The 24,858-nt window shown below is 34.9% G+C and overlaps 1 long non-coding RNA gene and 1 other non-coding gene across 3 annotated transcripts in view; both read right to left on the bottom strand.

Moving 5' to 3' along the window:
• LOC143684756 (uncharacterized) overlaps positions 1-24,858 on the bottom strand; it is a 588,096-nt gene that overhangs the window by 84,928 nt on the left and 478,310 nt on the right. The gene's annotated exons all lie outside the window — the stretch shown is intronic.
• On the bottom strand, positions 10,570-10,676 carry LOC143685245 (U6 spliceosomal RNA). Its single transcript, XR_013176494.1, has one exon. It is a non-coding gene; the product is annotated as a U6 spliceosomal RNA (small nuclear RNA).

Below are 24,858 nucleotides of genomic sequence, written 5' to 3' on the forward strand. Positions count from 1 at the left end.
CCCTCACCTGAGCTCTAAAACCAAAAAAAATAAAAAAGGAAAAGGATATGCCTTCCTAATCCTGCATACTCACACAGCAGTATAGAAAGAGTGAGGCTTTCTCTCAATTAAACATCACAAAAGAATACTCAATTTTTTAAATGCCATGCTCTTGCCAACAGAAATAGCTGTAATTGCCCTAACCATCAAAAAATAATACATCTCTTGAGGAAATAATCAGGCCAACACAGCAGCCAAAGCCACAGCCCGATAAATCGAGCCCTTCTAAGCCTGATTCCTGCACCTCTTAACTTAGTACATGTGCCCTTGTATTCCCCACTTAGTCCAGCTAAGATTCATTCTCCCCACCCCTGCTTCCCCCTTTTGGTCAAGAAGATTTTCTCAATCCCTTGATGCCGAGTTCCAGCTCATTCTAGGATTTCTGTCCCATGTTGCCAGGAAGGTCCACACCCCTGGGAGTCATGTCCCACATAGAGAGGGGGAGGGCAGTGAGTTTGTTTTCTATGTCAGCCGAGAGAGAGAGAGGCCACATCTGAGCAACAGAAGAGGTTCTCTTGGGGGTGACTCTTAGGCCTAATTTTAAGTAGGCTTAGCCTATCCTTTGCGGGGTTAAGTTTCATATGAACAAACCCCAAGATTGGGGCTCAGCCTATTGCTTTGTCTGTCCCCACTGCTTGTGAGAATATCAAGAATTCTCCACTTGGGGAAGTTGAATTTTCCCCCTTTCTCACCATTCCCCCTAGGGGACTCTGCAAATACTTCCCTATTCACTGTTCATATCACTCTGGGATTTATCTGGGCATCACTCTGGACAAACCTACAAAATCTCAAGCCCCACGCAAGGTTCCAAGTACTATGGTGTTCGATCAAGCTGTCCACATAAGTTATATTAGGAAATGCACTAGTCAAAACATAAATTTTGTACCAAATAAACATTTTTTGCTTGTCTCACACATACGTTAAAGTTTTAAAATATTAATTACCATCTATTTTCAACACCCTGCATTATTGGTATTCCTTTGTTCTTCCTCATGCAGAAACATTTTTAAATTTGCACATTTAGTCACTATTGTATCATTATACACTCTAGGCATTCCCAGGTTATACCATCTCAGTGTTTATTGTCTATCTTTCTTTCTGATTTCATTTGTGCCTCCGGGACTCTTCCCTCTATCATTCTCACATTCAGCTTCATTCAGTGTTCTAATATTATTGTATTACATTTAGGTACTATTGTGCTATCCATTTCTGAATTTTTACAATCAGTCCTCTTGCACAATCTGTTTCCCTTTATCTTCAATTATCCAATATCTACCTACCATATTTCTATCTCCTGATGGTCTCTGTTACCAACTGAAATTCTCCAAGTTCAGTCGCTAATATCAGTTCATATCAGTGAGACCATACAGTATTTGTCCTTTTGTTTCTGGCTAATCTCACTCAACATAATGTCCTTAAGGTTCATCCATGTTGTTACATGCTTCATGACTTTATTCTGTCTTACAGCTGCATAATATTCCATCATATGTATATACCACAGCTTGCTTAGCCACTCGTCTGTTGATGGACATTTGGCTGTTTCCATCTCTTGGCAATTGTAAATAATGCTGCTATAAACATTGGTGTACATATCTCCTTTTGTGTTCTTGCCCTCATGTCCTTTGAGTAGATACCTAGCAATGGTATTGTTGGATCATATGGCAATTCTATACTTAGCTTCCTGAGGAACTGCCACACTGTCTTCCACAGCAGTTGTACCATTTGACATTCCCACCAACAGTGGATAAGTGTGCCTCTTTCTCAACATCCTTTCCAGCATTTGTCATTTTCTGTTTTATTGATAATGGCCGTTCTGGTGGGTGTGAGATGATATCTCATTCTGGTTTTGATTTGCATTTCCCTAATAGCCAGGGAAGTTGAGCATCTTTTCATGTGCCTTTTGGCCATTTATATTTCCTCTTCTGAGAAGTGTCTGTTCATGTCTTTTGCCCATTTTGTAACTGAGTTGTCTGTCTTTTTGTTGTTGAGTTGCACAATCTCTTTATATATTCTGCATACTAGACCTTTATCTGATATATCATTTCCAAATATTGTCTCCTTGTATAGGCTGTCTTTTTACTTTCTTGACAAAGATCTTTGATGCACAAAGTGTTTAATTTTGAGGAGTTCCCATTTCTTTCTTTCTTTCTTCAATGCTCATGCTTCACTCTTAAGATTCACTCTTAAGCCTCAAAGATGGTCATTTCCTTCCCTATTCCCTAGTCTCACTTGGCTAATGCCTCTCCTAGGGCCGCTCACTTCTATCCTCTTGCTGCTGATTGGCCCTTGCATTTTTAAGCTTCTCACCAAATTTATTTCTTCTAGACCAGAACCTTTCACACCAGACCAATGCTAATGGGAGGATTTTCACCCATTCCAATTGCCCTTCTGGACTCCTCCTCTCTTAACTTAAAAGAGATAGCCAGAAAGTTCTGCACCCTGTCAGGCAGAGCCTACACCCCCTCCAAGCCAGAAGCAGATACAGAAGACAGACCCTCATCCCTCAGCACCCTTTAAGACTAACTCTCTGAGGGGGAAGTTGAGGCAAGGTAGAACCTAAGAAGGGAGAGAAGTCCTTGAACCTGAACAATTAATCAAAGTCAAGAAGGCCTGTGTCCCCACAGACACCCCTCCTGGAGGCTATTCACATATGGAAAAACCTGGCAGCAGCTGGCCTAACTGGAGCCAAATGACTCCCACCTGAGGCATCTGTGAGCAGGGTGGAGCCAAAGACCCTACACCTGATCAAGTCATCAGTGGCAAAGGGTGAAGCCAACTGACCCACCCAAATGTATGATCTACTGTCAGGCACTGCCCTGCAGAGAACGGAGGAGTAAAGAAGGCCTTGAACAAGTTAAGGGGGAAAGGGAATAAGTAAAGCTAATATATAAAAGCAAATACCCCCATGCTGCCTATTGCCTCTCACCTTTCATCTTTACTTTCTTGCAAGAAGGCCCACATGCGTTCTTACATGTGTATTCAATAAACTTTCTCTGCTTACTCTAAAAAAATAAAGACGCAAATCCCAAACTCCTTCCATGTTAAAGATTTTAAAGCTATCCACTGTCTATTTATCAGCTTTTAACAGAGGAGGCTGTACATAAGATTGCTTTCTGCCAGGTTGACAAGTTAGGGAAAAATTTTCCTGCTGACTATAGAAACCTCATATGGGGTTAATAGTCTTCAACAAGAAATCTCATTTTCTCGTCAAAACCCAGAACTTTGCACATGAAAATTAGTAAGCCTACAAACTCTGGAAATACACAAAAGATGTTCTGAGCATTCTAATGATAAGATTAGGAAAGTGGTTTTGAGCTGCCATTCTGGTGAATTTAAGGTGATAATGACATGCATTTCTTATTTCAAATCTAGTGGGAAGAAGACAAAAAGGTGAACAAAAAAAGCAGGAAAGCATACAAACTCTTGTATGCTCTACATCCAAAGTATGAACATATAAACTCTCATAACTAGATCAAGCGTTCTCAAAAATGCTGAACTCAAAGTGTTTAAATAAGTATATCTTTTACTCTCAAGTAGGAAAATAAGCTCCATATTCTGTTACATTTTTTTCTAAATACATCTTAAAATATCTTGATCTGCCACAGGAAATATCCTTCTTTACCAGTAGGGAGCTAAACCACAGGATGGAAAGCAGACTGAGGGGTCTACAAGAGACAAATGTTCAATAAATGCTAATTAATCAGCAAATCAAGATGAAGTATCTTAAGAGAAAGAGCCAAGGCTAAGAAAACTAGCCAGAAAATTAAAATATACTCTAGGTTTGAACACAAAGATGAGCAGCAGGGGTTGTTTATCTCCTGGGCATAGAGCAGGAGGAAGAGATTAAATTTGGAGCCTTGGGCATACCATGAAGGACCAAGCAGGCCATTAACTGTTTCTAGATTTCAGAGTCTTTCCCGCCAAAATGAAAAGATTTTCCCCACTCTGTGACTCGCTATGTTGAGAGAGTCCTAGGAAAACTTGGGGACCACTGAGTGAAAAGACTGTAGATAAAAAGAGAAGCAAAAGAGAGCAGTGCAGGATTTTGTTCTGGTTAGCTTTTTTCTCTCTCTTTAGATATTTGATTTTTTTTTAAACTTTAAATGACATTTAAAAGTTTATTTTTTCCTTTTTTATATATTACACAAACTTGTATGATATACCAAAATTTATTTTTCTTCTGTAGTATTGAGCGACATCTGGGTTGTTTCAAATTTTCAACTTTGAAGAATAATGTTGCTAGGAACCTTGTGTACAAGTCTGTAGTGAACATATATGAACATTTACTACTGGTGCTATGATTAAGAATGGAAGTACTGCATATATGGTTAGCCATGGATATTGCTAAAGTATTTGTATAAATATACACACCCTCCAGCAGTGTATGAGATATACAATTACTCCATTGCTTTATTGATATGTCTTGTCCTTTTTTAATTTTAGATATTCTGATCAAAATTTATTGGTATCTCATTGTGGTTCATGTGAATTTTTTTAAATAACTCATGATATCGAGCTTTTTTTGCATTAGCCTCTTGGCTTTATATCTTACTTTGAAAGTATCAGTTTAACTGTATTGCCAATTTTTAATTGGGTTTCCTGTTCTTAATGATTTGTAAGACTTCTTTATATATTCTGAATACAAATTGTTTGTGTATATTGTAAATGTCTTCATTCAGTGGCCTCTATTTTCAGTCTATCTTTTGCTAATCAAAATATTTACTTTAATTTTCAGTCCATATATCTTTTGAGAAACAAATATTTACTTTAATAACATTGAGTTTATCGATTTTTACCTCTATGATTAGTGCTTTTGTTTAAGAAATGTTAATGCTTCCAAGGCAATGAAGATTTTACCTTAAGATATAGTCTAATTTCTTCTTCACACATTTACGTTCATAATCCACCTGAAATTAACTTAATTAATTTGACACAATTGGTCAAGTTCTAAAAATACAAAGCAGAACATATTGATAACCTGTTTATCATGCACTATTTATTGAACAACACCTTTTCCCCCACTGCATCACAAACACTTTTGGCATAGATCAAATGACTATGTGTGGAACTGTTTTTTTTTTTTATTTTTTTTTATTTTTATTTTTTATTAACGAAAAAAAAAAAGAAATTAACACAACATTTAGAAATCATACCATTCTACATATGTACTCAGTAATTCTTAACATCATCACATAGATGCATGATCATTGTTTCTTAGTACATTTGCATCGGTTTAGAGGAACTAGCAACACAACAGAAAAAGATATAAAATGTTAATATAAAGAAAAGAAATAAAAGTAGTAGTAATAGTAAAAAACAACAACAACAAACAAACCAACAAGCAAACAAAAACAAAAAAAACCCTATAGCTCAGATGCAGCTTCATTCAGTATTTTAACATGATTACTTTACAATTAGGTATTATTGTGCTGTCCATTTTTGAGTTTTTGTATCTAGTCCTGTTGCACAATCTGTATCCCTTCAGCTTCAATTACCCATTGTCTTACCCTGTTTCTAACTCCTGCTGAACTCTGTTACCAATGACATATTTCAAGTTTATTCTCGAATGTCCGTTCACATCAGTGGGACCATACAGTATTTGTCCTTTAGTTTTTGGCTGGATTCACTCAGCATAATATTCTCTAGGTCCATCCATGTTATTACATGGTTCATAAGTTTATCTTGTCTTAAAGCTGCATAATATTCCATCGTATGTATATACCACAGTTTGTTTAGCCACTCTTCTGTTGATGGAGATTTTGGCTGTTTCCATCTCTTTGCAATTGTAAATAACGCTGCTATAAACATTGGTGTGCAAATGTCCGTTTGTGTCTTTGCCCTTAAGTCCTTTGAGTAGATACCTAGCAATGGTATTGCTGGGTCGTATGGCAATTCTATATTCAGCTTTTTGAGGAACCGCCAAACTGCCTTCCACAGTGGTTGCACCCTTTGACATTCCCACCAACAGTGGATAAGTGTGCCTCTTTCTCCGCATCCTCTCCAGCACTTGTCATTTTCTGTTTTGTTGATAATGGCCATTCTGGTGGGTGTGAGATGATATCTCATTGTGGTTTTGATTTGCATTTCTCTAATGGCCAGGGACATTGAGCATCTCTTCATGTGCCTCTTGGCCATCCGTATTTCTTCTTCTGGTAGGTGTCTGTTTAAGTCTTTTTCCCATTTTGTAATTGGGTTGGCTGTCTTTTTGTTGTTGAGTTGAATAATCTCTTTATAAATTCTGGATACTAGACCTTTATCTGATATGTCGTTTCCAAATATTGTCTCCCATTGTGTAGGCTGTCTTTCTACTTTCTTGATGAAGTTCTCTGATGCACAAAAGTGTTTAATTTTGAGGAGCTCCCATTTATTTATTTCCTTCTTCAGTGTTCTTGCTTTAGGTTTAAGGTCCATAAAACCACCTCCAGTTGTAAGATCCATAAGATATCTCCCAACATTTTCCTCTATCTGTTTTATGGTCTTAGACCTAATGTTTAGATCTTTGATCCATTTTGAGTTAACTTTTGTATAGGGTGTGAGAGATGGGTCTTCTTTCATTCTTTTGCATATGGATATCCAGTTCTCTAGGCACCATTTATTGAAGAGACTGTTCTGTCCCAGGTGAGTTGGCTTGACTGCCTTATCAAAGATCAAATGTCCATAGATGAGAGGGTCTATATCTGAGCACTCTATTCGATTCCATTGGTCGATATATCTATCTTTATGCCAATACCATGCTGTTTTGACCACTGTGGCTTCATAATATGCCTTAAAGTCAGGCAGTGCAACCTCCAGCTTCGTTTTTTTTCCTCAAGATGTTTTTAGCAATTCGGGGCACCCTGCCCTTCCAGATAAATTTGCTTATTGGTTTTTCTATTTCTGAAAAATAAGTTGTTGGGATTTTGATTGGTATTGCATTGAATCTGTAAATCAATTTAGGTAGGATTGACATCTTAACTATATTTAGTCTTCCAATCCATGAACACGGTATGCCCTTCCATCTATTTAGGTCTTCTGTGATTTCTTTTAACAGTTTTTTGTAGTTTTCTTTATATAGGTTTTTTGTCTCTTTGGTTAAATTTATTCCAAGGTATTTTATTCTTTTAGTTGCGACTGTAAATGGGATTCGTTTCTTGATTTCCGCCTCAGCTTGTTCATTACTAGTGTATAGAAAAGCTACAGATTTTTGAATGTTGATCTTGTAGCCTGCTACTTTGCTGTACTCATTTATTAGCTCTATTAATTTTGTTGTGGATTTTTCTGGGTTTTCTACATATAGTATCATATCGTCTGCAAACAGTGATAGTTTTACTTCTTCCTTTCCTATTTTGATGCCTTGTATTTCTTTTTCTTGCCTAATTGCTCTGGCTAGAACTTCCAACACAATGTTGAATAATAGTGGTGATAGTGGACATCCTTGTCTTGTTCCTGATCTTAGGGGGAAAGTTTTCAATTTTTCCCCATTGAGGATGATATTAGCTGTGGGTTTTTCATATATTCCCTCTATCATTTTAAGGAAGTTCCCTTGTATTCCTATCTTTTGAAGTGTTTTCAGCAGGAAAGGATGTTGAATCTTGTCAAATGCCTTCTCTGCATCAATTGAGATGATCATGTGATTTTTCTGCTTTGATTTGTTGATATGGTGTATTACATTAATTGATTTTCTTATGTTGAACCATCCTTGCATACCTGGGATGAATCCTACTTGGTCATGATGTATAATTCTTTTAATGTGTTGTTGGATACGATTTGCTAGAATTTTATTGAGGATTTTTGCATCTGTATTCATTAGAGAGATTGGTCTGTAGTTTTCTTTTTTTGTAATATCTTTGCCTGGTTTTGGTATGAGGGTGATGTTGGCTTCATAGAATGAATTAGGTAGTTTTCCCTCCACTTCGATTATGTTGAAGAGTTTGAGGAGAGTAGGTACTAATTCTTTCTGGAATGTTTGATAGAATTCACATGTGAAGCCGTCTGGTCCTGGACTTTTCTTTTTAGGGAGCTTTTGAATAACTAATTCAATCTCTTTACTTGTGATTGGTTTGTTGAGGTCGTCTATTTCTTCTTGAGTCAAAGTTGGTTGTTCATGTCTTTCCAGGAACCTGTCCATTTCTTCTAAATTGTTGTATTTATTAGCGTAAAGTTGTTCATAGTATCCTGTTATTACCTCCTTTATTTCTGTGAGGTCAGTAGTTATGTCTCCTCTTTCATTTCTAATCTTATTTATTTGCATCCTCTCTCTTCTTCTTTTTGTCAATCTTGCTAAAGGCCCATCAATCTTGTTGATTTTCTCATAGAACCAACTTCTGGTCTTATTGATTTTCTCTATTGTTTTCATGTTTTCAATTTCATTTATTTCTGCTCTAACCTTTGTTATTTCTTTCCTTTTGCTTGCTTTGGGATTCGTTTGCTGTTCTTTCTCCAGTTCTTCCAAGTGGACAGTTAATTCCTGCATTTTTGCCTTTTCTTCTTTTCTGATAAAGGCATTTAGGGCAATAAATTTCCCTCTTAGCACTGCCTTTGCTGCGTCCCATAAGTTTTGATATGTTGTATCTTCATTTTCATTTGCCTCTAGGTATTTACTAATTTCTCTTGCAATTTCTTCTTTGACCCACTTGTTGTTTAAGAGTGTGTTGTTGAGCCTCCATGTATTTATGAATTTTCTGGCCCTCCGCCTATTATTGATTTCCAACTTCATTCCTTTATGATCCGAGAAAGTGTTGTGTATGATTTCAATCTTTTTAAATTTGTTAAGACTTGCTTTGTGACCCAGCATATGGTCTATCTTTGAGAATGATCCATGAGCACTTGAAAAAAAGGTGTATCCTGCTGTTGTGGGATGTAATGTCCTATAAATGTCTGTTAAGTCAAGTTCATTTATAGTAATATTCAGGTTCTCTATTTCTTTATTGATCCTCTGTGTAGATGTTCTGTCCATTGATGAGAGTGGTGAATTGAAGTCTCCAACTATTATGGTATATGTGTCTATTTCCCTCTTCAGTGTTTGCAGTGTATTCCTCACGTATTTTGGGGCATTCTGGTTCGGTGCGTAAATATTTATGATTGTTATGTCTTCTTGCTTAATTGTTCCTTTTAATAGTATATAGTGTCCTTCTTTGTCTCTTTTAACTGTTTTACATTTGAAGTCTAATTTGTTGGATATTAGTATAGCCACTCCTGCTCTTTTCTGGTTGTTGTTTGCATGAAATATCTTTTCCCAACCTTTCACTTTCAACCTATATTTATCTTTGGGTCTAAGATGTGTTTCCTGTAGACAGCATATAGAAGGATCCTGTTTTTTAATCCATTCTGCCAGTCTATGTCTTTTAATTGGGGAATTCAGTCCATTGACATTTAGAGTTATTACTGTTTGGATAATATTTTCCTCTACCATTTTGCGTTTTGTATTATATATATCATATCTGACTTTCCTTCTTTCTACACTTTTCTCCATGTCTCTCTCTTCTGTCTTTTTGTATCTGACTCTAGTGCTTCCTTTAGTATTTCTTGCAGAGCTGGTCTCTTGGTCACAAATTCTCTTAGTGACTTTTTGTCTGAGAATGTTTTAATTTCTCCCTCATTTTTGAAGGACAATTTTGCTGGATATAGGAGTCTTGGCTGGCAGTTTTTCTCTTTTAGTAACTTAAATATATCATCCCACTGTCTTCTAGCTTCCATGGTTTCTGCTGAGAAATCTACACATAGTCTTATTGGGTTTCCCTTGTATGTGACGGATTGTTTTTCTCTCGCTGCCTTCAAGATCCTCTCTTTCTCTTTGACCTCTGACATTCTAACTAGTAAGTGTCTTGGGGAACGCCTATTTGTGTCTAATCTCTTTGGGGTGCGCTGCACTTCTTGGATCTGTAATTTTAGGTCTTTCATAAGAGTTGGGAAATTTTCAGTGATAATTTCTTCCATTAGTTTTTCTCCTCCTTTTCCCTTCTCTTCTCCTTCTGGGATACCCACTACACGTATATTTGTACGGTTCACATTGTCCTTGAGTTCCCTGATACCTTGTTCAAATTTTTCCATTCTTTTCCGGATAGTTTCTGTTTCTTTTTGGAATTCAGATGTTTCATCCTCCAAATCACTAATTCTATCTTCTGTTTCTTTAAATCTGTCATTGTAGGTATCCATTGTTTTTTCCATCTTTTCTACTTTATCTTTCACTTCCATAAGTTCTGTGATTTGTTTTTTCAGTTTTTCTATTTCTTCTTTATGTTCAGCCCATGTCTTCTTCATGTCCTCCCTCAATTTATCGATTTCATTTTTGAAGAGGTTTTCCATTTCTGTTCGTATATTCAGCATTAGTTGTTTCAGCTCCTGTATCTCATTTGAACTATTGGTTTCTTCATTTGACTGGGCCATATGTTCAATTTTCTGAGCGTGATCCGTTATCTTCTGCTGGCGTCTGGGCATTTAGTCAGGTTTCCCCGGGTGTTTGACCCCACAGCTTGAAAGATTTTTCTGCGCAATCTCTGGGTTCTGTTCTTCCTATCCTGCCCAGTAGGTGGCGCTCGTGGCACACGCCTGAAAAATATGGAACGCTTCACGAATTTGCGTGTCATCCTTGCGCAGGGGCCATGCTAATCTTCTCTGTATCGTTCCAATTTTAGTATATGTGCTGCCGAAGCGAGCACTGGAACTGTTTTTGTACTCTCTATAGTTCTCCATTGGTTTATTTGCCTGTATTTTTACAAAAGTTTTGATATATCACAATGTAAGTCCTCCAAACTTCGTTGTTCTTCAAGCGTTTCTTGGCTATTTGTATTTATATCTCCATGTAAAATGTAAAAGTGGCTTGTTGCTTTTTACCAGAAAATGTAGGGATATGATAAGTCTTGCACTGACACTGTCATTCAGTATGAAAATAAAACTGACTTCTGTATAATATTTAGTCTTCAATATGAGAAACAAATATGTCTTCAATATGAGAATAGTCTCATATTGAATAGTCTTCAATATGAGAAACAAATATTTGTTTCTCATGACCATAGCATACTGCTACATTTATTCAGATTTTAATTCTTTCAGAGATATTTTGTAGTTTTTTTCAGAGGCTTTTAAAACTTCTTGTGTATTTCCAGATAATTAATGTTTATGAAACTATTTTGAATGTTTAAATTTTATATTATTTACCAATTTTTTAATGGACCTAAAAATAAAATTTATTTTTGTATATTTACCTTGTTTCTAGAGCTCTTGATGCATTTACCTATTAATTCTGTTATTAGATAGAACCATATAAAATTATTGTTATGATAGTAAAAATAGTCAAATAGAATTTGAATCTGGTTCAACCTAATGATTTATATAGAGAAACTTTGATTTTTCATGTACACAATCAAATCATCTGTCACTTAAAGCAATTTTATTTCTTGTTTCTGTAAATAAATATTTACGTATTTTATTATTTCTTTAGGTCACATTATTGTAGAGTCTGTGACTTCAATACTGAACAAAATAGTGGTAGTAGGTATTCTAGTCTTGTTCTCAGTGTCAAGAAAAGTGCCTTTAATATTTCACTAATAAATTTGATATTTTCTGTTCATTACCAAAGAAAGGAACCTCTCTTCTCTCCTCTTTGCTACTCGTTTGGATTTTTTGGATTATTTTTTAAATTATGGATATGTGTTAAATATTATGAAATATTTATATGATTTTATTGGAATGATACAATTTATTCTATTTCATTTTGCTATTATGGTAAAACAATTTTATTATTTTGTAATAAAATCAAAGTTGCATTCTTGGAATTAGTAACTAATAAAATAAATGGCTGAATAATTAAATAAATCTATTCTTAATTATATATAGTCTAGATGTGAATTATTATGGTATTATTTAGAATTTTTGTGCCTATGTTTACAAGAGAGATTTTCCTATTATTTAACTTTTGTGTAAAGTTCTCATCAGACTTTGGCATCAAGGTTATTCTGGCCTAATAAAATAAAGAGAAGTCATAGATTATCAATATCAGAAGTAAAGGGTCAGGACCACAGAGCCTATATATATATATATATATTAAAGAGATGGTAGTGAGAGGATATTTTGAACAACTTCTTATCACTAAATTTATCAATTTGCCATGATAGGACTACATTTCAAAAATAAAAGCTACCAGTATTGATTCAAAAATAATGATAAAATCTGTATAACCCTTTCCCTATTAATAATATCAAACTGTAATTAAAATCATTTCCACAAAGAACACTTCAGGAAAGGTAGACTTCATGAGTGAATTCTTCCAAGCATTTGAAATGATAAACACCAATCTTACACAAACCTTTCCAGTAAAAGTCATTTCTAGAAAATGACTTGAGCATAATAGAAGCTTAAGATGCAACAACATCCAAGATAATGAAAATATCAAAACTTCAACCTTGGAGATGAATGAATGGAAGGAGTATTGAGCACAGTTTTTTACTTGATTCTAATTTGATAGTAAAAATTTGTGATATAATAGACATGGCCAGGATGGAACAATAAAATGTTAGTTGTCAATATTTATATATGCGAACCTTGAAAAATCACATTTCTGTATGCTACAGTAATATTCAGCTGCATTATACAAATAGCAGCCTATTCTAAGACTATTTCTACCAGCTAGTAAGATATTGCCTCTGAGCACTGAACCCATCGTTCTGTAATCTAAGTTATGATACTGGGACTGGTACTCTGCAAACTATGTTTCTGCTTTTCCAGCTGGTTTAATGATATGTTCTACCAATAGAGATTTGGGGGAATCCTACAAGGCTGAAGGAAAAAGGAGGAATTTGTTCTTTTCCATTTTGTTCCTGTTGGGTTGTCTCCTGCTTTATTTGGGAGTTATCAATAATTCTTAAACATGACAATAGGAATTCTTTCTCGTAGCAGCAGATGACATATTTTGCAGCTTTTCAAACATTTTCAGGAAAGATTTAACTTGAAACTCCAGGTGATATTAGCACCAGTGCCAATTCTTGCTCCTCAGAAGTCTAGTTCCAAGACCCACAGAGCACCCCTTCCAGGCTATGCTGTGTCAACATAAGCCTATCTGTGTCCCTTTCTCTGATATATGCATTTCAATCTGCAGAGAACCCCACCAAGCTTCTAAGTTTTAATAAATCCAACCTCTTCCCTTTGTCACCTCAGCCCTAGAAATGATAGTTCCTTCTTGCAGTTACTATCTCAAGGATAACTTAGAATTCTTGTTTTATCTTTTAATAGTTGACAACTTCATATCTACGGAACACATCTTCCTATTAATATCTCTCTCTTCCAACAATAGATTTGGTTCCATCTCCCGACTGGCCCCTGACTGAAACACTATAGAAACAACAGAATGAAGATAGAGATAGTTATTGAAGTAGACTTGAACTATAAAACCAAAGCAGAGAATAGTTATTTGTTCTAAAGAAAACAAAACATGAATAAAACCTAAAGAAGTTCTAATGAAGAAACACTGTGGTTGGAAAACAGATATTTTGGAATACATGGCAAAGAGAAATGGTGAGTATTATGTATTTGTGTGTGTGCCCGGAGAAGGGAGAGGGAAGGAAGGAAGGAGGGAAGAGAGAAAAGGGGAAAGGGGTAGAGGAAACACTGGAGAGAAAAAAAAAATGTTTTGTTTCTCAAAAATAGTTTCCCGTGAATGTGACCTTGTTTAGAAATAAGGTCTCTGCTGATGCACCCAAGCTAAGATGAGGTCATCCTGGTTTAGTGTGGGTCGTCTTCTAGTGACTGGTATCTGCATGAGAGAAATCAGAGGGAATGTGGACCTAGAGACACAGACAAAAGAAAGCCCTGAGAAGACTGAAGAAGAAACTGGAGTGCACAGCTACAAGTCATGGAAAGGCAAGGACTGCTGACAACCATCAGAAGCGAGGAAGAGGCAATGAGGGATTCTATCCTAGACTCTAGAGAGTGAGCATGACCCTGCTGACAGCTTGAGTCAGATTTCTAGCCTCCAGAGCTGTGAGAAAACAAATTTCTGCTGTTTTAAGATGCCCAGTTTGGAAATTTGTCATAGCAGCCCTAAGAAACTAATACACATACCTTCTCCAATGAGGTCTGAATGCAAGCCTTGGGATTTCTTTCTTCCATGGTTGCTCACCCTTAGCCCTGTGATATTCTTTAGAGTTGTTTTTACCCCTTTATAGAACTTCCCCCATTACAGTTAACAAAACTTTATGTAAAACTTTCCCTTTTCAAGTTACTGTATTATTTCTGTCTCCTGATTTGATCTCGACTAATAGAATAGTGACAAATACTGAAACCTTTTCCAAGTCATCTGCATTAAAAAGTAGAATTTTGAATGTGGATTCTATCAAGCAGGTAAATTTGTTATTTCAAATGTAAAATATATTAAGAGACATCTCAAAATGATTCATCAAGGAATAAAATCAAAGGATAAAAATGTACTTATATAAGTAATATTCAGAGCAACCACACTTATAATTGCAAGGGGGTTAAAATGGGACCATTTCTCTTCATATTTAGAATGCAAGACAAAGTTCACACTATCTGAATTTTAAATATCTATGAATGATAATGATTTTCCAGCCTAAGGAAAATATAAATTTCATACACATTGATCAAATAAAAAAATTGTAAAGGCTGTCTAATGGGACATCATATCTATACTATCTTGATAGAATTATATCACATATTACAGTACCACTAAGCAAATCATCTGTCATACTTTTCATGGAATAGTGGTTCTTTTCTTGGAAATGGTTATCAAAGACATATGGATATTCTAATTATTAAATGAGAAAAACATTTCCCCCCAAAGAAATATATCACTGATTTTTTTGGTGTGTAAGAGTGTTGTGAGACAACTAAGAATAATAAAACTTTATGCATAGACTTTTTTCCTGTTCTTGTTAAAAATCACAGTGTACCTAGTTCAAAAATTTTCAAAATTTTTTTTTGTGGCTAAAATTCTAGACACTGAGATGTCAAATGGGTGTTTTTAGAAAAAAATCCTTATTTGATACTGAAAACTCTCCTACTTCCTTACTATTTTCTTCTTCCTTCTTTCCTAGAAAAAAACAAACAAACAGGGACTTGAAGAGGGAATTGAAGAGAAACACAGTCAAATTATATTTGAAGACAAAATAAAAAGGACCCTGGGATGTTGATGAACTTGTGGAGTTGCTTATTTATCTCTGGACCAACAACCTCTGGAATTCTTGTTAACCCAGAATATTTGTTTCCACCACTATTCTTTGTTTCTGTCACACGAAACTGGGTAAATTCCAAATTAATATAGCCATCAAATGTCATAACTGAAAACCATGCAGTTTCGAGTCCTATATATCTTTACTTCCAGTGAACATTGTACATCAGTGTTTTTAAAAACCTGTTTGCACATGAAAATCACCAGGAAAGTTGGAGAAATATCAGCAACAAAAAATGTCTGTATCTAAACCACATATTGTTTAAACTGTTTTGTAGCAGGAACCATCAATACGTTTTTTTTTTAAAGTCTCCAAGGAGTCTAACATTCAGTTGTGTACAGCCCCACTGGTGTTATATCCTGAACAAATCCTTATGGACTGACTACGATTGCTTCTAAATATTTGGTTAAGATTCACAGAGCTTAAGGGGCACTGATGCATTATTGTATAGAAGTTTCCATGCTAATAACTTTAAGACTTTAGAGTTGGCTATAAAATTTAATAAAAAAAAAAGTATATTTGTTGAAGAATAAGTAATCATAGCTTCTTTAATGATCGACTATCAATTTTGGAATATAGTAGGCATATTTTTTGTTTCAAAATGAATGTAGAGCCAAGTTACTTGTTAGTTTATTTTAAGTCTTAATTTCTTGATCAGGTTAGAAAAAACTAGTCCTTTGACCAAAATGCCAGGCAGGCTCTGAACTGTTGTTCCCCCATGCTTTCTTGATTTGAGGTCACATAAGAGTATAGAATTGATTGTTGGATGAATAATATTGTGATTTCTAACATACAATGAGGTGATACCTCTTGGTAGATGCCTGGGTGAATTTAATACAGAATCAATGATGGAAGATACTTTGATCATAGTTGATTTCCTTTTCTACAGACAGCAACTTGACCCTCATTTCTGATCCATCTCAATATAATTCTGACCAACCATCTGGGTCTCAGCAGCTTTGAAAACTGTCCTTTCATTAGCAATGAAAACGCTTCTCAGAAGTCCCAGGCAATTTCAGGCAATGATAGGTAAAGCATGGGGAGCCGGGCAGATAATCGGATGGACTTGACATGGTCTGTTCTCAGCCAGATGGGGATCAGCAAGTTTTAATGGGAAATGCAATGCTTGCTAAGAATTCTTAGAATCCTTTGCTTTTTAGATAATGAACAATCTACTATACAGAAGCTCAAAAAGAATGAAATAATATTACAAATCATTAAAAAAAAAAACACAACTAACCATCTATTGAAAGGGATGCCTACCTTTGAATCATCAGCACAATCTTGTGGAAATTCTGGGAGCCATATGGGGTTATCCAAAGCAAACAAAATTATTGATACATATGGGAAGAGTGTCATCAGTAATGTAATATCAAGTTACATTGATGCTACATTGACAAGTTAGTTAACAAAATAATGAGCTTCATTTTTGAAATAGTCTTTGGGGACTTTGATAATTATGGAGACAAACATTGCACTTCTTATTTGAGCAGAAGTTTTAATGGATCAAATAGAAATTATGGTCTGATGGATTTAAAGCATACTCCTAAGTGTTTAGACAGGTCAACATGGTCATTTCAAAGCCATTACAACAATATCTACAACACTGAATATTTATCAGAACCCATATTTCAAACTAATTAGGGTTGAGTAAAAATATCTTTCTCTTAGTTTTCGCACCTCACCCTCTCCTCACTCTCTCTGCCTTACACACACACACACACACACACACACACACACACACTCCATGCACACATTAAAGCCTGAGCTAAGATGGGGCTCTTTAAGAAGGGTAATCACTCAATACAGAGAAATGATTAGAAGGGAAAGAAATTCTCTAGGTCCAGGATCAGAGACAAAGATTCCTGAGCAGGGGAGAGACATAAGTACACATTGTTGGGGGAGAGAAGTTAAATGAACTAACATAGAAGCTGCAATTAAGAGGAGCATGATTTTGAGATAATGTAATAAGGTTGCAGATTGTCAACAGATTTGTGAAAACTCAAAGATGCAGAATGAAAGGATTTGAGATCAGGAATATGGGATGAGGGTTTGAAGAGGAGGGAGAGTAAAGTTGAGAATACTCTTCAAATTTGCAAGTTGGCAGAAAGCAATAGATAAGGAAAGTCTAGGGTTGCAGGAATGAGGCAAAGGAAGAAAGCATTTGGTAGATGGGGTAGAAGGTGGTGAATACTTGGAAGCACATCAGGGAGACACAGGAAGTGCTTCAAGTGTTTTTTCTCAATATGAAAACTTGGGGTGAGGGCAGTATCTCATGCCGTTTTGATAAGTAAAGGTCTTTCTTACTGGGATAGACTATGCATTTGGGCAGATTATGCAACATCAGAAGTCCAGGGAGGGAGAGAACACCTAACTAATAGGCCAGAAGGATAAACCAACCCTTGTTCTCCATGAGGAAGCCATGGCAAAGGAAATAACCAGTTAATGCTTATCCTCAAATAATCACGTTCAATGAGAGTGTAGAGTTGACCCACTGCTTTGTGATTTATATATGTTAGCTCATGTAATAAGACATAATGGAGTAGATAAAATTATTACACCTATGGTGGGCACATGTGTGAGCTCCATTAGGGAGGTAGGAAGGGGGTCAATGTTTAGCCTAACTTCCTAACATCAGGCACACTCACTTGGTGGCCAGGTTCTGATACGCTTCAGCCGATAGGAACCTCAAAGTTTCTGTTGAATTAATAATTACATCAGTGCATTTAGGTATCAAGGAATCTTACCTTGCATTTTTAGATTTGAAAACAATTACAGATTCCTTTTCAAGAGGATTGTAGGTGAGAGCATGAGAATAGCAAAGAGTAAAGGAATAGAGTGGTTTCACCAACTTCACAACCTTTCATGAAACAGTAATTGGACCTCATTTTGAATTATTACCAATTACTAAGACTTCAAATATTGTGTAATGAGGTGTAATTAGACAGTCATCCATTCCTATACTTATTAATTAATACTCATTTTAAAGTGTTTCAGATAGTATAAACTTATAGACAGAAGAAAAAATTCAGACAGTCTGGGATTCAAAGTTATGTTTCTTTTTTAAAGAATACGTCAGTTTCTTAAGGGGAACAAGAAAACCAATAGCTTCTTTTCTTAAGCCTTTGATATAAACTTAGGCTTATATGGCTCCATTTATGTCCAGAGATTACATTGCTTTCATTCATATATTGTTTAACTGACTCATTTTACTTAGAACTACATTCCATTCTAAAATGTTCTACTCAGAGAAACTCCTACACTACTTATTTGCTAAAAGTGTTTTATTGCTGTTCATTTGAGAATTCTGTTAGTATATTATTTTATACAATTATCCTGGCCTGCAATTACTTCATAGAGTTCTACCACCAGGGTTGATCTAATTTAAAGTTGTTATTTATTTTTATGTGCCAGTTCTATATGTGGCCATTATTGCAATTAATACATTACCTTTCAGCCAAAGCATAGCTAGACTTGTCTATCAAGTATATTCGCCTGATGTTATGAAAACAGAAATCCCAAATGACTGTACCCTGCCTCCCTTATGTAGCTATGTATGTACACAGCATGCACAGCTCTTCTTGCTAAATGGGTTGTCATTCAAGGACCATGTTATTGCAACATTAGCAAGTATGTCTCAAAGTTGGTGCTTTGCAGCTTCCCATAATTTGTGGTGAGATACACTTTGATCATTAAACAAACACTGTTATCTACGATTTTATAAAGTCTTTCCTACTACTAATTTTCCTTGAGAGGGAAGTTGGCAGTTCAATGTTCTCGTGTTCTTAAGAGTATTACATTTAATCACAAAATTATAATCCAAATTTAAAGGTGATAAGAAAAAAATGAGTTCTTTTGACACCGTATAATAATTTTTCAAAAGTATTAATTGTTATCACCTCAAAAACAAAAAGCAAAAAAAAGAGTCTTATATAAGCAATGGGAAAATATAAATAGAGAGATAAAGGCAAGGAGAGGTAAAACTTCACCTCTATCTATGAACACACAACACATCTATGTCAGTGATGGCAACACACCAAAAGAAAATTAATCAATGACTTACAAAATTCAAAAGTTAATATGATTTCTTTTCAGAAAAAAATATATATATATATGCTTACGATCCTGGATAAATAAAATTAGTTAGAATGATCTGTCTATATTGATTTAAAGCACTATTGTTTAAAGATTCCTGAGCTTACAATTCAATTTCATTGTTCTATAATGTCTATAACAGAATGCACCAGTATCATTCTGTTTTGATTAATGTGGCTTTGTCATAAGTTTTAAAACTGGGAAGCATAAATCTTTCAATTTCATTTTTCTTTTTCAAGATGGCTTGGCTATTTGGGGCCTTCATACCCTTCTGTATAAATTTGATGATTGGCATTTCCATTTCTGCACAGAATGTTGCTAGAATTTTGATTGGGATTCTGTTGAATTGATAAATTACTTTGGGGAGGATTAATATCTTAGCAATATTTAGTCTTCCAATCCTGAACACAGAATGTGCTTCCATTTATTTAAGTATTCTTTGATATCCTTTAGTAATATTTTGTAGTTTTCTGTGTACAAGTCCTTTATAATCTTAGATTTATTCCTAGATATTTTACTCTTTTAGTTGCTATTACAAATGGAATTTTTCTTGATTTCTTCTTAAGATTGTTCATTGCTCATGTATAGTAGCACTACTGATTTTGGGGTGTTGATCTTATACTCCTCCACTTTGTTGAATTCATTGATTAGCTCTAGGGGCTTTGTTGTGGATTTTTCAGGATTTTTCTATGTATGGGATCATATCATCTGCAAATAGGGAATATTTTACTTCATCCTTCCCAATTTGGATGCATTTTAATCATTTATTTATTTTTCTTCTTAATTGCTCTGGCAAGTTCTTCCAGTATAATGTTCTCACTGATACTAAATAATTAAAATAAGCAAACTAATAAAATCAGGATCTAGAATATAGGTTACCAGGGGGTTGGATAGGGGCAGGAAATGGGGATTTAAGGCTTAAAACGTAGAGAATGACAGAAATGTTTAGGAAATAGATGGTGGTGATGACAGCACAACATTATGAATGTAATTAACAGCATTAAAATATATGTACAAATGAATATGGTTAAAAGGGGAAATATTCAGTCATATCTATGGTAACAGGACAATACTTTTTTAAAAACCCGTGAAATTGCACTGCACAGTGAACCCTAAGTTAAACCATGGACTATACTTAATTATAAAAACATGCTTTCATCAATTATAACAAATGTTGTACTCCAATGCCAAGGTGGTAATAAGAAGGTGCTTTGTGGGAATTTGCATTTTATGCATGATTGTTCTGTAAATCCACAATTTCACTAATAAAGAAAAAAACAATATACACATAAAAACTTAAAGAAAAAAATCAAGCAATCTGAAAACAGAATTCATTTTTTCCAGTGTCAGAGTTTACTAAAAAAAAAGGAATAATGAAAAACATCAAATGGTGAATTTATTATCAGCTTACCATATATTAAATTCATGTTATAAAGTTTAGTACCCTTTCTTGGGTCATACAAACAAAGGAAGATTTTTCTGGACTGAAGTTATGTCAAGAACTATACATTAAAGCTGAATACTTTGGAGGAATAGTATTACTTTCTGTGCAAAAACTTTCTTGTACAGAACATAATTAACATTGAACTGAGCAGAAGAAAATATCATGTCATCAACAGCCCATCTGCCACCCTTGGAAAGAAAACTAGAAAACTCACGTGGCCTAGATTGACCCTAGATCCACTAATCGAGTTTTCCAGGATGTTTATATTTGGTAAGAAAAAAGCCCTTTAACTGATTTTATGGTAAAAAACGAGGATCTGGAACACATAATAATAATGCTATATCACTTATCATTGAAGATACAGCCAACCATTTTTATAGGAACTTGAGATAATACAGAAAATTTACGTTACTCAACTGTTTTAAAGATCAGAGGACTTCAATTCAAATATCTAGGAGATGCTGTTACAAAGAATATTCACTAGAAAATTCATTTTGCATATTTTAATATGTATTACTTTAATAGGATAACGGTTAAATGCATTTTGGAAAAACCTAGGTTAAAGAAGGATAGGCGGACTTTTCCCAGAGGTCTTACCAGGGTCGTTACTATTCTAATAACGGGATTATCCTTTAGAGAGGAACATAGTCAACAATGTGTCCCCAAAGCATTGGGTAACAGATCCCTTTTTGTCATAAAATATTCAGCAAGACACATGCTAGAAAAAACAAATTTTTGAGGAAAACTAATTCAAATAAACAAAGGGAACCACCTTATACACTCGCTGCATTTTAATTGCTTTTAGATAAGAGATCAATCCTAAAAGGCATTGGATTAGCATCGGGTAGGATTCAACACATCACTGAGTTTCTCATTTCAATTTGTGAAAATGGAAACAGAGGGTATAAAGTGTCCTTACTGAGGCCACAAAGGTAAAATTAGGATTCTTAGGCTCTAAAGTAGTAAATCACTTCTTCATATTTTCAATATATTTTTTGAAAAGCATGCCAACAGTAAAGATGAAGATGTAGTAAATATTATTCCAATGTTCCCTGCCAACAATCTTCTTTGCTGACACCCCATACACTGAATAAATAACAATATATTAAAGTCTTTGGGAAAATAGAAAAATATCTTAGAAAAATATTCACATGCCTTAAAGGACTAGAAAAAATGTGATCCCAATTGTGGACTGATTTTATATTGAATCTGCACAGATGTAATAAACTATTTTGTATTAAAGTTGAATTATTAAATAATTTTTTTTACTATAAAAGTAAAAATTCAATTATTTCATAATTGATATGTGGACAAGGGAAAAAATATCAGTAATAAGATTCGACAAGTTGGGACTATTCTAATAACTCTGCACACCTACCACTATGGCCAATGAAGCACCCAAATCTAATTTAATAAATTGAACCAAGATATTAGAGGCAGTTGCTCTAGAATTGAATCTGTCTTTTCATTAGTTAAAAAAGGAAACATCATTATAATGGTAGGTTAACCAGCTTTCCATTGCAAATATCACATTTTACATTATTGAGTACATTTATTTTTCTCTGTTCCCAAATCAGCATCTTTAATAAAGCTACTTATCAAAGATTTGAATCAGTATAGAATATTAGATCAACTATTGCCTGAGGTTATTTCTTACCTATTATTTATTGACTGATTGCTTTTAGTAATGGATAAACCTCAATAACAGATGTGAACTTTAAAACATTGACCATGGGACTAAACAATTGGCTGAATCACTTTTAAATAGTAGTTGCCATTTTATTTATTTTTAAAATATATTTTCATTCTGGTAAAATTATCTTCCTGTATCAGTAGAAATGCAATTGGGAGAATGTTTCTTTATTTGAAGGATGAGTACAACAAATGAGCAGTATGCTAGTACATTCCCTATGTGATTCTAAAATTAATTCCATGTTGTTGGCAATGATGACCCCAAATGATATTTTTGGACATAAATCCAAATTATGAAGCTCTTCTAGACTATAGAAGAAAATAAATGAGGTTTAAAAAAACAAACATACAAAACAAACAAATAAGGTAGAACACGATTTTTTAAAAAAGATTGATAATAGGGCAGGCAACAGTGGTTCAGTGACAGAGTTCTTGCCTGCCAGGCTGGAGACATTGATTCCTTGTGCCTGCCCATGCAAAAAAAATAGATAGATAGATGATATAGATAGATAGATTGATTGATAGATAGATAATAGAAATCTAACTGTAAAAATTCTAATCTTCCTTCTGTTTTCTGCATGCTATGTAGAGAGCTGGAAGAAGTGTCAGTCCCATCCTTGAAACAACAAAGAGCCAAGCCCAACTTCAAATTCACAAACTGTTTTCAACCCATGAAAAAAATGTGCTCACAAAATACATTCTGGTACAAATCTAAAGAAAGACAGTCTGCAGGGAGAATGATGTCAACATGTGTTTCAGGGGTGAAAACAGCTGGATACCAGTGGGAATTCAGCCAGAATAACTGACACACTGGTGAAAGCTGGAGATATCTATTGAGAGAAACATAAATTCCATAGGGCCAGAGGAATTACACTTTTTTAGAGGTTCTTTCTCCACAAACTCTACCAGGAACTCACAGCAATGATCAAAAAAAGCCCTAAAAAGCATCAATTGTGGTACAGATCTCTGGGAAGGGAAGAGTAATCACATGGGAGAGGCCAGAAAAACTTTCCAGTTCCTTCCTTTCGATCTCCACAAAGAATGATGAGCTTAACCACTGGGGAAGAAGCAATACTGCTGGACTTCAACACTGATAAACCCTCATTGCAGCTTTGGGAATGAGAGAGAAAAACAGAAAATCTACACCTGAAGAAGCACAGAAACCACAACTGCAGCCAGTAGAGGGCAAGAGATCCAAGAAGTCCATACCCAAAGACAAAAGTACAGGGAACACAACAGGGAGGGACATGGAGCATGACTATGGCCAAGACTTATTCAGAACAGAGAGCAGAGCCATCACAGCACCTTTCACCATCAATCTTAGAAACTTAAGTAATAAGTAATAGCAAAATACTACTGGGACGGAGATGGGAGAATGAGAGACAGCAGATACCGTCAGTGAGGCATGGTACAAAGGGAAGAATCAAACAAACATTTATCTGTCTACAAACCATGTCTACAGGAGTTTGAAGCCTGTATGAACCGAGGGCAATTAGAGGGAAACAATAAGGGACAAACCCAGCATAAACACTAACAAGATTAAAGGAGACCCACACATTAAATGCCTAGAATAAAAAAAAAAATATGTCCCTATCCAGGCATAATATATATTTTACCTCAGTCTCCAGCATCCTATGCAACATATTTGAGTTTCTTAAGAAATTATGAGGAATACCAAAAGGCAAGAAGAAACATCATACTCCCAGAAGACATAAAAATCATCAGAACCAAACTAAAAAACATAGATGTCAGAACTATCTGACAGGGAATTAAAATGACTCTGATTAATATATTAAAGGCTCAAACAGAGATGCTAAATAACATGCAAGATCAAATGGTAATATCTGTGTGTAAAAGAAAACCATAAGGAAGAATCAAACAAACAAGCCAGAATTGAATAACATAATAGCAGAAACGAAGAATGCCTTAGACAGGCACATTGAATTCAACATAGCTGAGAAAAGCTTCATCAAACTTGAAGATAGGTCAACAGAAATTACACAAATAAAAAAAAAAGAATTAAAAAAAATTCAAGACTGGCAGAACAATGGCAAAGGTTCTAACATATGCATAATTTGAATCCCAAAAGGAGAATAAAGAATGAGGCAGAAGAAATACTTGAAGAAATAATGGTTCAAAATTTTCCAAAATTAACGATAGGCATAAAACCATAGATCCAAGAAGCTCAAGAGAACACTAAGTAGGATGAACAGCAAACAAGCACCAAAAATATGAAAGTATCTACGTGTATCATATTTTAATGAGTTGCAACATCTTACTGGTTCTCTCATTAGTTACTGAGTTAAGTAAAATCTTTGACATGTTTATTACATATTAGTATGAGGGTCATAATATTGCTTTTTGGAAATATTCGTTAGTACTTGGTATAACTAGGGATGGCAGTTTGTGTGTATTTTGCTTTTTGAT

Source organism: Tamandua tetradactyla, chromosome 5 (genome assembly GCF_023851605.1).
Source record: "Tamandua tetradactyla isolate mTamTet1 chromosome 5, mTamTet1.pri, whole genome shotgun sequence".
Lineage (NCBI taxonomy): Eukaryota > Metazoa > Chordata > Mammalia > Pilosa > Myrmecophagidae > Tamandua > Tamandua tetradactyla.